Here is a 16,907-nt window from a genome sequence, read left to right on the forward strand (position 1 = left end):
AACCTCCGCTGTCCAAGGTCCTGGAAAGGATTTCCAGCCATAACTTGGAAAGCGGAGTTAATTGTCAACATCTGGCATCTCTTTTCTCGAACCCGGGACCTTGGCCTTGAGCAGAGGAAAAGCACTCTGATTGTTCTCAGAGGCATCCTGTCTTTTTAGGAATTCTGCTATGTGTGCAGGGTTTTGGTCTGAGTTCATGCAAAGTGTACTGCTCTGTTCATATAACGTGTTGCTCCAAGTATAAAGGCTGTTGTGGTTTAAGGTGACCGTGTTGTCTCGTTGGAAGAAAACAGCTAGTTTTTCACAGGGTTGCTCATCCCATTTTTTTTTTTTTGCCTTGTCTGCTATATTATGTGAACCTAGAAGTCTGTAGCAATTTTTGGACTTAGATGCCCCTTTTCTTGAGTTCATGTTAGACCTGTGGCATCCACGTCTCTCCACAAGTGACACATTCCTGTAGTGTGTGGAAATGTGCCTTCAACAACCAGAGTGAGAGGCAGGGCTCAAATCTTTATGCAAATATCAGGACCGTTCACACAAGATGCTCATTTGATTTCTGAATTGACCCATTTTCCTGGTTTGCACAATACATAAAGCCATTAATTAGCCCAAGGTTGACACTAAGCAGGGTTAACATGGGAATGGAGCCATTATGGCTTCATCTGATTTGGTTAAATATGTTGCATGAATGTCTGAATAAGATCAGAGTAGCTTCTACACAGCATTGTTTTGCAAACTAGCTCTTGTGTTTAGGAGCAGGCCTCAGAAGGTGGGAATCTGTTGTGATGAGGTTTGTGTGGAATTTGTTTTGGGGCGTAGTGTGGGGACAGAGGGGCACGAGGCTGGACATCTCTGCAAATTCAGTGAACAGCAGGCTGGAAATGTTTAGCCTGGACCCTCTTGGCTGATTGCTGCACCTCCCAGCAGGTTGGGAGGTAAACTGTGGCCCCACCCATGAAGCAGGCACGTGTGGCAACCCACCCTGGTTAATTGGTAGATTAAATAAACCAGATCACTCTAAGATATAAAGCCAGAATCTTTTTTGTTGAGATTTGGTCGGGGGGGCGGGGGGATTGCTGATGGGGTGGACTCAGGGCATAATCTATAGATTTCTAAATTTAGAGTTATTCACTAATACTACAAATCTTTGGACTGTAGCTTTCTAACCTAAAATTATTGGGGGTTTTTTTGCTGCTCCTCAACCCTTATTTGTAGACCCCCATTGTCCCAAGACTGTCCTGTTAAAATCTGGTTGCGATATGGCTGATTTTCAAAAGCACATTCTGGTTTTGACAGAGCAAGGGTGGAATTGGAAGATCTCTGGAATACTTTGTTCCAGTTTCTATTATCTTCGCTCAAGATCCTCAAAAGGCCCTGAAATTAACTGCTCTAATTTAGCCATGGGACAGCAGCATTAAAAACTGACTGCAAAACCCTCATCCTGTGACATCTAGTGTCATCGTCATCAATAGGCAGTGATTGATGTGCTGCAGTTTCAGGGGCCACCCCAGCTCATCAGGGAGCAAATCATAGCCCCCTGCCCTGAAAAAGTTGCCCTTCTTAACATGCAGGAAGGATGTCGCTGGTTTGAGCTCCGAGCTTGGCGATTTGGTTGCAAATGTTTCATCCCCTTTGGAGGAGACATCTTCGGGGCACTTTGGATTGGGCTCGTCTGGGGGAGCACAACCCAAAATCAGACCAGGACTCAGAAAGGTATTGAAAGGCCAGTCCTTCCCCAGATGAGCCCAGTCCAAAATGCACTGAAGATGCCTCCTCCAATGGGGGCGAAACATTTGCAACCAAATCGCCAAGCTCGGAGCTCAAACCAACAACGTAACTACCAGCTCAAACTACTAATGTTTACAGGCACACAGGAAGGATTTTGTCAACCACTTGTCGTGATGCTGAACTCACAGAATGCAAGGTGCAAATTACAAGTTGTGTAATTGGGCAAATCCTAACTTGGGAGTAGTTTATCTTTGACCAGGTAGAATGTTCTCCTGAGTCCATGCTCAGTGTGGGATTGAACTCTTGAGGAGAATGATGTTGTTCCAGGCATGGGGAAATCTCTCCGTTACAAAGAGCTCTTCTTCCTCAGCTAATCGAGGAGCTCCGCCTAAAGCAAAGGAGGTGACAACGCCATAGAAATCAGGCTGAACTGCTTGAAGGACAGGGCCGAACTGGAGCTGCCAAAACGGACCATCACTCCAACCTGGAAACTTTCAAACCACCTTCGCAGCTTCCTCCGTCTTAGGATGGCGGTTCTGGCTCCTTTCCCTCCAGGATCTCTGCCCTCTCGGCAAACTGAAAAAGAGTTTGGGGGAACTTGGAAGCCGCACAAGGTTTCGTGACATGCCAGCGACTCCAACGTAAGGTGGATCGAAGGGATCTGCTAATCCCCATTCGGAAAGCCTCCTTCCAAAGAGCACCGATCCAGGGCGTGACTCGGCTGCCATCGCCTTGGCAACGGTTGCGTTGTTTTCTTGTGCAAAGGTCTCCTCTCTGGAGAGAAAGCCTCTCCTGCCTGAGGAGGAGACTCCTCCCGAGTTTCCATAGAAAGGACGGAGGCTGGGGGTGGTGCTCAGGGTGTGTGTTTGTGTGTGTGTGTGATGTGCGTGTGATGTGTTTCCTTCTTGCCCTGAAACCAGATCGCTCATCAAGACGTGCATCGCTGGATGTTTCAGTGAAGGCCACATTGTTAGGAGACATGGAGCAAGCAGGACAAGCGTACATACCGGTGCACTCGCACTTGTGCTCCTGGGGTCGTGGTGCGGCAGTTGTGCTTCTCCCCAAGTGTTGTCTTGCTGCACACGCAAAGTCCCTCTGGGGCTTCCGCCTGTGCCGCTGACTTCCTGCTCTGAGTTTGGGGCCTTTGAGAAGAAGCTCCTGGTTCTTCCACCTGAACTGAGAGGAGCCACGAGGAAAGGTCTCACCTTCCTCCCTTCCATTGTGGTAGAGCTTCTAAAGGCCCTTGGAGGCAGGCAGGCAGGCAGGCAGGCAGGCAGGCAGGCAGGCAGGCAGGAAGGAAGGAAGGAAGGAAGGAAGGAAGGAAGGAAAAGAGTTTTGTCACGGAAGATATCCTAAAAGGGATGCTTTTTCCAAAAGGTAACTGGGTTTTCTTGATTTTTTTTTCCTTTCGAAAACATTTCACTTCTCCCCCAAGAAGCTTCTTCAGTTCTAACTAACTAAAGTTCTAACTAAAGTTGGAATTGAAGGAGCTTCTTGGAGGAGAAGCGAAATGTTTTCAAAAGAAAAAATCAAGAAAGCCCAGTTGCCTTTTTGGAAAAAGCACCTCTGGGACAACCAGGACTCAGATGACTGAGAATCTGCAGAAACAGTCACTGAAGATGCTTGCAAATTTTGTCTTATTCTTTTCTGAAACGTTCAGGATCCCTGCAGGGATTCAGAAAAGCAAGTGATTCCTTCTGAGATCTGGCAGAGGGCAACCAAGGGAAGCATCTTCTTAATCCTTTCAAATATCATTTTGTACTTCCCACCCTTTCTATTTGTTTTCAAGTTCTTTTAAAATCTTGGTTAACTTGGTTTTATATTGCTGAGCTACGATGTTTCACTTTGTCACTTATTACCTGGGTACGCAAAGTTCATGAACAAATTAATCAATCTGTTGGGCTGGCCCAATTCTCTCAGTCTTAAAAGCCTTGATCGGACAGTTCACACCGCACACGAAATCAAAGAATAAAAGAACAAACCAGGTTAAAAGTAATCAAACCTGAGATGGGGTTCAAATGATGAGGCTGAATTTTAACTGAGGTGGTTTCAAGTGTTGTGTAAACACAGTTGTGGTGGCCTTCTTTCCTTGTTAGCCAGCTTGAGAAAGGTGATCTTGAAGGAAGCCTTCAGAATAAAGTTGTGGCTATCGAAAGTCGATCGTGAACTCTGATTCTAAAACCTCGTGGAATTTCTCTTGATTCTTCCTCCTCTGGGGCAGGATCAGTGGGGGAAGGGCTGTGCCCCCAGACCCAGGTGGCCTGCAAACTGTACCCACAACCTGCAGCTGGACCTTTCCTGATTTCTGCTTTGCAGAGTATCCCTCTCTGCTTCAGGTGGACCAGGGCACCTTCTCACCTATTCCCCAGCTGTCCATGCCATCCCCTCCTTGGCCTCCTTTTGCCAACACAGGCAGCCTTGCAGGATCCAAAGGACTTTTGACTTTTAATATTGCTTCACTTTCACGTAGCCTTTGGGGTACAGCAGAAATACAAGCAGAGGAAAGGGGCTTTCTGGAAGACCCCAGCCGCTTCCTTTGAGTGGAAGGCAAACTCTGGCTGTTTCCCCTGGAAAATCTATACAGCCTCAGATGAGAGGTCCAGGCTGTTCTCGGAGCCTGGTTGGTTTCTTGCAGATGTTTTGTTATCCAAACTAGGTAACATTTTAGGCATTAGCACTGATGATGTTACCTAGTTTGGATAATGAAACGTGCAAGAAAACAAGAAATATGTGCAACCAAGCTCAGAGAGCACCAAGGACCCCACAGTTCTCCTCCCCCTCCCCCTCCTCCCCCTCCCCAATCATAATTCAAGGACTACCTGTATTTTCACAGTCTCCTGTTAGTGGCTGGAAAGGTGCAGGCAACTAAAGTTCTAATGAAGGAGAATATTTGTAGCTCCGGATTGAAATGAAGGGCCCTTGTTGCTCTCAGAGCGTGGTGGGTGCAGTTTCTTGCAGTTGTTTCATGACCTAACTAGGTAACATCACCAGTGCTAGTGTGACTAGTGACTAGCACTGATGATGTTCCCTAGTTGGGTCATGAAACATCTGCAAGAAAACCATCAAGTTCAGAGAGCACCAAGGACCCCACAGTTCTCCTCCCCCTCCCCCTCCCCCTCTCCCTCCTCCTCCTCCCTTCTAGCACTGATGATGTTCCCTAGTTGGGTCATGAAACATCATGAAACCACCAAGCTCAAAGAACACCAAGGACCTTTCATTTCAACCCTGAGCTACAGATCATCTTTATTATAATGACTGAGTCTCAATAGTTGGCTTGACTTGGCTCCAGTGGTAACTGACCTCTTCTAGACTCTTCCTGCAACCCTATGTTCCCTTACTTCCTGTAAGTCTGGGGTGGGGATCTGTGTTGGGCAGATATGGACAGATCCTTCCTCAAATGCGCCTTTGAAAACAAGCCCCAGCACACGGGGAGCCATTGCTACAGAAAGTTGCCTGGATGCTATCAAGAATTAATGGTTAAAAGAACCTATTAAAAGTAGACGCCTCCTTCTCTACTCCACTGCCAGTCTTGGCCCCTTGAAGACAGAGCCGTGCCTTGCTTCACAATCCTTCGGGGTCACAGCTCACCCCGTTGGAGGTTTCTCTTAAAGGCTGAAGAGATGCAGTACAACCTCAGGAACAGGTTGGTAGCACCCGGGTGGCTTCTGTCTGGAAGGACAATGCCACAAGAGTCTGCCCATTCCTAGATTTGATTCAGCCCTGGGATTCTTCTAGCTGGCCAGCAGTTGAGGTCAGCCACAGGCACAGACTTAGCAAGAGATGGAAGAAGTTGCTGCGTTGCCCAGGAATAAAAGCCAGATCTGGAGGTCTATCATGGAAACCCCAGAAGGAGGCAGTTTGCGCCTTCCTTAATAGCTGGCTTCTTCATGGTCTGAGATTGGCTGAGGATGGGAAGTGTGTGAGAAAATGAATTTGACTTCTGACAGAAGGCCTTGGAGCTTCTCAGTCATGCAGGTCATCGTTGTCTCCAAGGAAGCACCTTCCTATTTCCCACTCAACATCTGGGTCATTCTGTTCCCCTCCCTCCCAATCCTTTCAGGTTTCTATCTATCAGTTTAGACTGTGCTAGAGAATGGAATGGAATGGTGAATGGAATGGTGAATGGAATGGTGAATGGAATGGAATGGAATAGAATAGAATAGAATAGAATAGAATAGAATAGAATAGAATAGAATAGAATAGAATAGAATAAAGAATCAGAGTTGGAAGGGACCTTGGAGGTCATCTAGTCCACCCCCCCCCACCAAAACACCCTAACCCTAACCCTACACCATTTCTGACAGAAGGCAGTCTGGTTTCTTCTTGAAAGCCTCTAGTGATGAAGCACCCACAACTTCTGAAGGCAACGTCTGCTCCATTGCTCGATTGCCTTCACTTTCCCTGATTTTCTGAGGGCGCCCATAGAACGGAGCCTGCACAATGGCTGAGCCACAGCAAGCCCAATCAAGATTAGCATTAGCTCTTCCCATCCTGGTTAAATATTGCCCCTTGGCAAGAATAACTCCAGGCTCTTGCCCCTTAAATGCCCTTCCTGCTCTAGGGCTCTTGGTGTGGATGAGAGGGGTTGCTCTGAAACAGAGGTTGGTCAAACAAAGGAGAAAACACTGGTTTCAGATGGAAGGAGGGCTTTCAGTGGAGAAGATCTTGGCTGGTTATGGGTCTTGATGTCAAGTACATCTTTGGCTGTGAGTCCTGAATGACTCCTGCTTCATCTTAATTCTGGACTACTGGTTCAGTTGCTTATTTAAGAAGGACTGGGGGGGGGGGGGCGGGAATTATAGCATTCTTCCAGTATTTGAGGGGCTGCCCCAAAGAGGAAGGGGTCAACTTATTCTCCAAAGCACCTGAAGGCAGGACAAGAAACAATGGATGGAAACTAATCAAGGAGAGAAGCAACCTGGAATAAGGAGAAACTTCCTAAAGTGAGGACAATTGACCAGTGGAACAGCTTGCCACCAGAAGTTTTGGGTGCTCCAGCACTGGAAGATTTTAAGAAGAGATTGGACAATGATCTGTCTGAAATGGCACAGGGTCTCCTGCTTGAGCAGGGGGCTGGACTAGTAGACCGGTATGTTACTCTGTCTGTTATCTCTCCAAGTAGTGAAAAGAGGGTGGGCTGAGCTCATGTCTTCAACTAGGTCAAGGACTTCTCTTGTACAGGTCATGCAGCTGGGAGAAGTTGTTTTCTTTCTTAGCATGTTTGCTTATTTATTGATTAAATTTATTGGCCATCCATTTTACCACACGGTAACTCAGGGTGGCTTACAATATTAAAAAGACACTCAGCCTCCCATCCTTCCGAGGTGGGTCAAACAAGGAGCCAGATTGTTGGGGGCAAGAGGCTGACTCTGTAAAGCGCTTAGAGAGGGCTGTAAAAGAGACACATATACCGTGAGGTGGTATATAAGTCTAAGGGCTCTTGCTATTGCTATAAGGGTATGAATAAAATACTATAAAAATATAAATACTTCACCCTATAACTAAAAAATGGGGAGGAGGGAGGGAGGGGGGGTCTGTTAATCATCTATCAACCACCCCCATGCTGAAGTCCCCCGTTGGAGCCCCAGGCCTTTCAGTTCCCAGGGGGTGATGAGGGTGGGAGCCGGCCTCATTCCGGGGGAGGAGTCAGAGGTGAACCTGTGATTCCAAAGGGCAGGAGGGATCCACGGAGCGTCTCAGTCCTCCAGGCCGTGGTGGTCCCAAGGGTGCTTTTTCTTCAAGAGGCAACTGGACTTTTTGGTTTTTCTTTGAAGACCTCTCGCTTCTCATCCTAGAAGCTTCTTCAGCTCTGACTGGATGGTGGGGAAGGGAAGGGCAGGATTTGTGTGAACCTGTTACTGTTCGAAGGGGACGTTCTCCTAACTGGCTTTTCTAAGAGAGCTTGGGAGGGGGGCTTGTCCGCCATTCTGCCTTTGATGAGCAGTTAGCTGGCTTCGTCTTGGAGGGCGAAAGAACGGGCGGAGGGATGCTTCAGAGCAACCAAAGGGGTCCAGGGAGGCCTGTTGAAGGAGCCCATCCCAGTTAGGAAGGCAGGTTGGCAAGTCCTCCTCAGCCCCTCTTGAGGCTGGTGCCTCTCATTGACCTGATGGTCTTCTCCCGTTTGGTTCTGCTTGCGCCTCCCCCCCCTCCCCGTTTGTCCCCAGGAGGAAGAATCAGGAAACTTCTTCAGCCAAGAATGGTCTGCTCCCTCCCTCTCCCTCTCCCTCTCTTTCTTTCTCTTTCTTTTTCTCTTTCTCTCTTTTTCTTTTTTTTCTCTCTCTTTCTTTCTCTCTCTCTGTTTCTCTCTCTTTTCTCTCTCCCTCTCCCTCCCATTCTTTCTCTCTCCCTGCCTCTCTCTTTCTCTTTCTCTCTCTCTTTCTTTCTCTCTCTCTGTTTCTCACTCTCTTTTCTCTCTCCCTCTCCCTCTCATTCTTTCTCTCTCCCTGCCTCTCTCTTTCTCTCTTTCTCTCTCTCTTTCTTTCTTTCTCTCTCTGTTTCTCACTCTCTTTTCTCTCTCCCTCTCCCTCCCATTCTTTCTCTCTCCCTGCCTCTCTTTCTCTCTTTCTCTCTCTCTTTCTTTCTTTCTCTCTCTGTTTCTCACTCTCTTTTCTCTCTCCCTCTCCCTCCCATTCTTTCTCTCTCCCTGCCTCTCTCTTTCTCTCTCCCTTTGTCTCTCTCCCTTTGTCTCTCTTTGTCTTTCTCTCTGTTTCTCTTTCTCTCCCCTCTCCCTCCCTCTCTTCCTCTCCCTCTTTCCCTGCCCCCCCCACCCATGCTCCAGCATTCTCTGCTTTCTGATGACTGCACTGGTTTGAATTTGAAACTGAAAACGGTTGATTGGAAACTGTCCCCAGAATAGCACAAAAGACTCTTGATTTGGGGGTGGGGGCTGCATTCAAGATTGTGGACTAATTGGCGAGAGCAATTGCAGTGATTGTCGAGCGGTTGGGCAGCTGACAAGGCACACTTCTGGAAGGCTCCCAGCTTCTATTTCGGAGCTGCCGTTATGCCGTCCAACTTCGCGGCTCCAGCGTTTGCCTCTGACTCCGGCTGTGAGCCTTTCCCCAAAAAGCCCCTCTGGCCCCTGTGCGGTTTGGCTCAGTCATCCCTGCTGGGTCTTTTTCAAAGGGATGGTCTTGGGAGTCCTGCTTTTCCACATATTTGAAGGAATCTAGAGCCTGGGAAAAAAATTAGGGAGAGGGGAAGGAGAATTCCAGCATCTCCTACAAGGACACACGAGAAAAACCTTGGCAGACGGATGAAAAGATGTAACTCGGGAAACAGTCTGGCAAGAGGCAGCCTAGCCCACAGCTGGGCTGGGCCAAGGGACTCAGAAGGGACCTTCCCTTCATTTCTTGAGCAGTAAAGAAGATGGGGGGTGGAGAATTTTACTTTCAGACTTGCAAAGATGATGCCATCCTTACCAGGTAGATCAGACAGGAAACACAGTCAGCTAATTCTACTGTATTATAAAGCTACACTGTTTGGGAAGAAATGGCAGATCCTGGGGAGGAGTCAAAAGAGCAATCAGCCTAGAATCCAGGGGTGAAATCCAGCAGGTTCTGACAGGTTCTGGAGAACCGGTAGCGGAAATTTTGAGTAGTTCAGAGAACCGGCAAATACCACCTCTGGCTGGCCCCAGAGTGGGGTGGGAATGGAGATTTTGCAATATCCTTCCCCCAGGAGTGGGGTGGGAATGGGGATTTTGCAGTATCCTTCCCCTGGAGTGGGGTGGGAATGGAGATTTTGCAGTATCCTATCCCTGCCATGCCCACAAAGCCACGCCCACCAAGCCACACCATGCTCACAGAACCGGTAATAAAAAAATTTGGATTTCACCACTGCTAGAATCCCTATGTAGCCACAAGCAAACTAAGTCCAACTCTCCTTGAGTATGGATGACCCTTATCTAACTCCTAGCAGGTGAGAAGATTCCGGTGCAGAGGCTCTTTAGCAATAAATAGGTTTAATTGGACCTTCATGTTTGAACCTGATCTTTCGCACCTGACAAGATGGGAAGGAAGGAAGGGAGGGAGGGAGAGAGATGGGGAATGAAGAGGAAGGAGTGTGTAGGAGAAGAGATGGCAGAATCTGGTGGTGGAGTCAAAAGAGGAGTCCTTATGTAGTCACAAGCAAACTAAGTCCAACTTAGGTGCTAACCGTTAGTTGAGAAGGCCCGTGTGCATAGGCATGAGTAACAGGACATCTGTTTAATTGGACTTTCATGTATGGGCCTGGTTTTTCATGCCTGATAACCTTGACAGAATCTTGCAAGTCTGAAGGTACAATTCTTCTCTCCATCCCATCTCCTTTCAAGCCCGAGAAATGAGGGAGGGTCTCTTCTGAGCCTTCTGCCTCAACCACTCTGCAGCTGTGGGCTTCAGTGGTCTCTTACCTGCCTGCTCCCTGGGCCCGTCTCCCAAGGCCTTTTGCACATCCCATGACATCTACGGACACCAACTGGCAAGGTTCCACTGTGCTGGTCATGAACTTGGATGTTGGTGTCAGGTGGTCAAGATTCCTTAGTTTCCACTTCAGCTATTTAGCAAAGACTCCCTGCAGAGTTGAGCAGCTGAAATCTTCTCTTCATTCATTTTAAAACCCATCCTCTTAAATTGGCTTTTAACTGTGGGTGGAAACTAATGGGTGGAAACTAATCTAGGAGAGAAGCAACCTAGGAGAAATTTCCTGTCAGTGAGGACAATTAACCAGTGGAACAAATTGCCTCCAGGAGTTTAGGATGCTGGAGGTTTTTTAAGAAGAGATTGGACAACCATTTGACTGGGACGGTGTATAAGATCTCCTGCTACAGCCGGGGGTTGGACTAGAAGACCTCCAGGGTCCTTTCCAACGCTGTTGTTTTGTTAACTGTTGAAGAGCTGTTAGTTATTAACTTCCTTTGTTTTCCTTGGTTTTATCTGACTTTATCATTTTGAATGACTCAGTTTGAAACTTCCCTTTATTGGGAGCTGCCCAGAGATGACGAGGTGTGGGGTGAGGGATTCAGCCACATATACAATTATCACTATTTCCAGGGCAAAAACCGCTCTTGTCTTCCTTTCAGAGTCAGGACACAACCAGAGATGGCAAAAGCAGGACAGAAAAACCAGGCAGGGTCTGAACAAAGCAGAAATCAGACATTTGATCTGGTTTGACTGACAGGAAATAGAATGAATTAAAAACTCCCCACGCTCACAATATTTTCCTTCTGCCACAACTTAGAGCCAACTTTTTTCAGGCGGCAGGCAATCCTGGCACAGCAGTGTGTGTGTGTGTGTGTGTGTGTGTGTGTGTCCTGATCCGGGAATCCTTGTGGCCTTCATGCAAGTTGAGCTGTCTTGGTTTTCCCCCCAAAAATTGTGGGAATTGTAGTCTGCTAAATGCTGAAAGACCTTTTAAAGGAGCCCACTTTTTAATCTACTTGTTTATGTATAGAATTGGTACTTTTGCCACCCCACTTGCAAAAAGGTGATTGTGAGTAACGCATGATTAAAGCAACATTATACAATAAAGGCAACTCCATGGGAAAAAGCCACCCAAGGCCCACATATACGGCAACTCAAGGGACAAGATTCTGTAACACACACACACACACAGCAGGCCCAAGGCTCCAGGGAAAAGGCAGCCCTTCCAGATGGTTGGGAAGAGGGAGGGGGCTGGAGCAAGGTGAATCATGAGGGGTCGATTCCTTTGGCTCTTTCTTGTGATGTTCTCAATGTCCCAAAAGGGGGAGGCTGGAGGGGGTAAGTTTGAGGTGTGGGTCACAATCTTTTAACAGGTTAACAGAATACCAGAACTGGAAGGGACCTTGGAGGTCTTCCAGTCCAACCCCCTACTCGGGCAGGAAGCCCTGTATCATTTCAGACCAGTGGCTGTCCAGTCTCTTCTTAAAACCTTCCAATGATGGAGCACCCACAGCTTCTTGTGGCAAGTGGTTCCACTGGTTAATTGTTCTCATTGTTGGGAAATTCCTCCTTAATTCCAGGTTGCTTCTCTCCTTGATGAGTTTCCGTCCGTTGCTTCTTGTCCTGCCTTCAGGGGCTTTGAAGAATAGGTCGACCTTTTCTCCGTTATGGCAGCCCCTCAAAGATTGGTCTGATGGCTCAGTGATTAAAGAAGCTGAGTTTGTGAACTGGAAAGGTGACAGCCTGCGTTCAAGACCCAAACTCTGAGCAATGGGGTGAGCTCCCATTCCTTGCCCCCCCCCGCCCCACCTGAAAGCATGCAAATGCAAGTAGATTAATAGGTACCCCTTTGGTGGGAAGGTAACAGCATCTCACGTGCCTTTGGTGTAGAGCCACGCTGGCCACATGGAAAATGTCTTCGGACAAGGTTGGCTCCCTCGGCCAAGAAACGGAGATGAGCACCAGCCCTGTCAGTCAGACACTGGTCAGGGAAACCTTGATCTGCTATCATGTCACCCCTGGTCCTTCCCTTTGTCCGACTAGACCTACCCCGTTCCCTTAGCTCTTCCTGGTACACTTTAGCCTCCAGCCCCTCATCATCTTGGTTGCTCTTCGCCGCCCTTTTTCTAGCGTCTCAGCCTCTTTTTTTGTATCAGGGTGCCCAAACTGGACACAATATTCCAGGTGCGACTTCACTAATGCAGTACAGGGGGGTAGTAACACTTCCCAAAATCTTGATTCTATCCCTGTGTTGATGCAGCCTAGGATTACGTTGGCTTTTTGGACAGCTGCAGCACACGGCTGGTTAATATTTCAGGGATTGTCCACTAGACTCCCAAGATCCCTCTCACAGTTACAGCTGTTGAGCCAAGTACCTGTGCCCTTGGTTTTTCTTGCCTAAGTGTAAAACCTTCCTTTGCTCACTTCTGAACTGCCTCCTGTAGAAGAGCTGTATTTCAACTCAACTCAACTCAAACTCAAGAGGGAGCCGGGAGCACCATTGGCACATTCCACTTTTGATTGACAGGGAAAAGCTTTCCTGAGCCACGGGATAACCTATGCCCCCTCTGCGTCTGAGGAAGAGAGTTTTTCTGCCTCTGAACACAAACGGTGTGGTGCTTGTGACTCTTCAGGGTGCTCTGGAGGGAAACCCACAATGGCCACAGGGGCAAATGGGTGAGGCTGGCACTTGCACACCAAGGGTGGTCTCACCAGTGCAGTATAAAGTGGTGGTGGAGGAGATGACCAAGCTGAGGGAGGGGTCAAGCACGTTATCAGTCTTGAGTCCCTTTGTGCCCACAAGAGATCTAAGTCCAGCCCCCTTTGAGTCCCCTGGACTCTGATCTGCCGCCAATTTGCTTTGACCGTTAGTAGTTCAGATTCTTCTAGAGAGGGTGAGTTTGCAGTAAACTTTATATCCATTTCAAACTGCCCGGACTTCCTGATTTTCCTGCACTGGACAGGTACTGCTTTAAAGTCCCAGGTGCCCTATTTCCCCAATGGGCTAAGCTTGGGCACTGCATCTTGGCTAGATTTGGGGGGCTTGGGGGTGCTGGGCAAACATATCCCCAGAAGTAGATGCCGGGCTCTGTAGTTCAGCATTGCCAGATGGGCAGAGGAGAGGCCAGCATGGTGGGCAGGAGGCGCCAGGAGCTGCATTGCATGGCACAGAAGCCAGGAAACCTCCGTGTAGCAGTGGCTAATGGAAAGGGAGTTCTCCTGGCCATGGATGCTGGGACTTGTAGTGCATCACATGTGCAGCCTTTTTCTTACTGCAAATCTGATTCCTGGAGAGCCCAGACTTTTGGCTTTCGCTCCTGTGGACTCCAAGGCCCCTGAGTTCCCAGGGAAGAGAAGAGACCCCCCCCTCCTCTCGGCAGCTGATAAGCTGAGATAAAAAGGCTGATTAAAATTGTGGGCTCAGCCCAGCCTCGTGATGCCGGCTCTCCGTCCTGGCTTGGCTCTCCTGAATCCTAAGCAGAGCAGCTGCAGCGACAGCCCCATCGGGCACAAAAGGGGCAGCGGGGGGGGGCTGTCAAATGGAGAGGTGCAGTTCCCTCTGGGCAGCCCCCACCCGGAGGTCTCGTCACTGACTCTGCACGGGGCTGAGGCCGCTTAGATCATGTCTGCCCCAGAGGTCCTCACTCCACCCCCGGAGGCGTCTGTAGCCAGCCCAGCAGACGTGATGCCAGCCTGGGAGGTGGCAGGACTGGCAGCTGATGGGGGGGGGATACAGCCCCCCCATGCGCTCCCCCCATCATGAGCTATTTCTCTGTTGGAGTGAGGTGCCGTTTGTCTTCTTTAATGGATGCTGATTTGGCAGTGCCTCGGATCTCTTTCCTTCACACACACACACACACACACACACACACACACACACACACACAGAGTGAGAGCAATTCAGGCAAGAGCTTTATTAATCTCTTTGATGCTCCAGATGCTGAAAGGGATGCTCATCTCCAGAAAGAGACCCAGCACTTGACTTACAAAGACAAATCCAATTACAGGTTGTTAATAAAATAAAATAAAAATGGAAATAAGGGCTTCACAGGTCCTGGACATGAATTGGATGCTGGCTCTTTGCCAGCCAGAGGGCCTAAACAAACTAGGATGAGATAGAGACAGACAGACAGACAGACAGACAGACAGACAGAGATACATGACAGAGATAGACAGACAGACAGACGTACATGACACATAGATGGACAGAGAGAGAGAGAGAGATGATAGAGATAGATAGACAGACCGACAGACAGATCATAATAGATAGTGATCAGAGAGACAGAGGTAATAGACGATAGATGGATGAGTAGAGATCGATTTAAAGAGATACATAGATATAGATGATAGAAAGATAGATAGATATAGACCAGTGATGGCTAAACTTCTCAGCACTGAGTGCCAAAAGTGTGTGTGCGCACACATAATGAAATGTGCATGCCTGCCCCCCTCGTGTACCTCATGCACCGCACATGCGTGCGCAACCCCGCATGCACCCCATCCCCCGTGCACATGCACACGACCCCCCGCACGTGCCCTGCTCTTTGCATGTGCACGCGACCCCACGCATGCACGCATGACACCCGCATGCACCCCACACATGCACAGCAGAGACCTGAAAACCAGCTGGCTGGCGGGAGGCGTGTGGGCATGCACGGAGGAGCTGAGCTGGGGCAACAGCTGGCGTGCCTGCAGAGAGGGCTCTGCGTGCCACAGGTTCACCATCATGGATATAGACAGACACAGAGAGAGAGAGAGAAAGAAAGGAAAAGAAAGAAAAAAAGAAAAAGAAAAAGAAAGAAAAAGAAAAAGAAAGAAAGAAAAAGATTAGACAGACAGACAGACAGACAGACAGACAGATGGATGTAGATGGGTGACAGGTTAGAAACTGAGGGAAGCCTAGGATGGCAGAGACTCTGGGCGAATATTCAGACTAATGATCTGAGTTCCTGAGAGAATTTCGCCTGGCTTTTCAGCAGCTTCCCTTCACTCTGTGGTTTCTTCTCTACCACGATTAGTTGCTTAACCTGCCACCACCTGGACTCTCCTTTCCTATGGTGGGAGACCTTGCCTCCCTCCCTCTCCCTCCCCCTCCCCCTCCCCAACCCCCCTGTGCAATCTCAACAGCCACTGCTGTTACCCCTCCCCCAGTCAGCCCAGGGGGTCAGTCAGGTCCCCATCCTGCTTGTAGCCCCCCCACCCCATCCCACGGCTGCCTTGCAGGGTTTCTGGCTGCCCCTTGGGGTCCCTTCCCAACACCCTTCAAAGGGAGGGGAGGGGAGAGGAGGGGTCTTGGCCATGTTGTGTGACACCCAATGCGGGTTACCTTTAACCTCCGTTAGTCTGGGGGGGGGGGGTCCATCCTCTTGCCCAAAGCCAGGGGAAGCGACTTGTGGGGTTAGAAGGGGCAGTGGCCTCCCTGGAGGTTCTGTTCTGTGGAACATACCTGCGTCCCCCTTCCCCAAATCCCACTCCCAGCTGCCAGTTGGGATCGGAAGGATCCTGAGATGGGAATGGCCCCCACCCCAGGGCCCCCCTTCTCCCTTCTGCAGCTGGCTCCCCAAGCCCCCTGCAGACCCACCCCCACTTAACCTGAAGGCTCCGGGCAAGGTGACCTCCTTGGGTGAAGATGCCGGCCAGTTGCGGGAAGCCCCGACCCTTTCCAATTGCAGAACCTGGTTTACGGGACAGCAGACCAGAGTACGGGCAGTCCTTGACTTATGACCACGAACGAGCCCAAAATTTCTGTTGCTAAGCAAGACATTTGTTAAGTAGGTTATGTCCCATTTTATCACCTTTCTTGCCACTGTGAAGTGAATCACCGCAGTGCTTAAATGAATAACATGGTTGTTAAGTGAATCGGGCTTCCCCATGGGGCTGGTCTCTCCTGAAGGTCGCAAAAGGGGGTCACGAGACGGTTATAACTCACTTTTTTCAGGGCCGTTGTAACTTTGAACGGTCCCTTGACCGTCCCTGCAGGCTTGGGGTGTCATTGGTCACTAGGAGGCTGGCCTAGCGGGTTCCCCACCCTCTTAAGTCCTGAATCAGGACATGGCTGTTTCAGAGGAGCTAAAGACCCCCAAAGACCCCCCTCCTCTGGTGGGTGGGAAGGCTTTTCCGCCAGGCTCAGCCTCCACTCCCGTCCCTGCTGGATGCAAGAAGCAGCAGCACGTGGCTTTGGCGCCCCCTAGAGGTGTGATGACAGCACCACAGGTTGAATACCTGTTTTTTCCCCTCTGGCTCAAGGGGTCCTAAGAACAGGGGCGAGGAGGGGTGCGTTGGGGCACAATCACAGGCAGGTTGCATTACAAAAGAGGGAGGGTCTTTGCAATAGTGGCGAATACTGTAATTTGGGTATAGGATGAAGGTGAAAGTTCCGTCTTCGAACGTGGGTTGGTTGCTGAACATTTCGTTACCAAGCTAGGTAACATCTTCAGCGGAGTCTAAGGCAGGGGTCTCCAACCGTGGCAACTTGAAGACTTGTGGACTCCAGCTCCCAGAATTCCTCAGCCAGCAAAGCTCTGGGAGTTGAAGTCCACAAGTCTTAAAGTTGCCACGGTCGGAGACCCCTGCCTTAGGGGAGGTCCGTGGCCTTCTGTTTATAAGGGCTTCAGGTGTGGGGGTGTCAGGTGAGGGTCTGGGGATGGGTCAGTGGGGAGTCATCAATGAGTCCTGTGATGCGTCTTTGTCTGAAATGGTCTAGGATCTCCTGCTTGAGCAAGGGGGTTGGACTAGAAGACCTCCAAGGTCCCTTCCAGTGCCATTCTATTCTAAATA

General features: G+C 49.4%; 1 protein-coding gene across 1 annotated transcript in view; it reads left to right on the top strand.

The window, feature by feature from the left end:
• Positions 1–16,907, top strand: part of FGF12 (fibroblast growth factor 12) — a 165,706-nt gene that overhangs the window by 54,568 nt on the left and 94,231 nt on the right. The gene's annotated exons all lie outside the window — the stretch shown is intronic.

The sequence above is a fragment of the Pituophis catenifer genome, unplaced genomic scaffold (assembly GCF_029215685.1).
Source record: "Pituophis catenifer annectens isolate HBS135680 unplaced genomic scaffold, rPitCat1.0.hap2 SCAF_6, whole genome shotgun sequence".
NCBI classification, from domain to species: Eukaryota; Metazoa; Chordata; class Lepidosauria; order Squamata; family Colubridae; genus Pituophis; species Pituophis catenifer.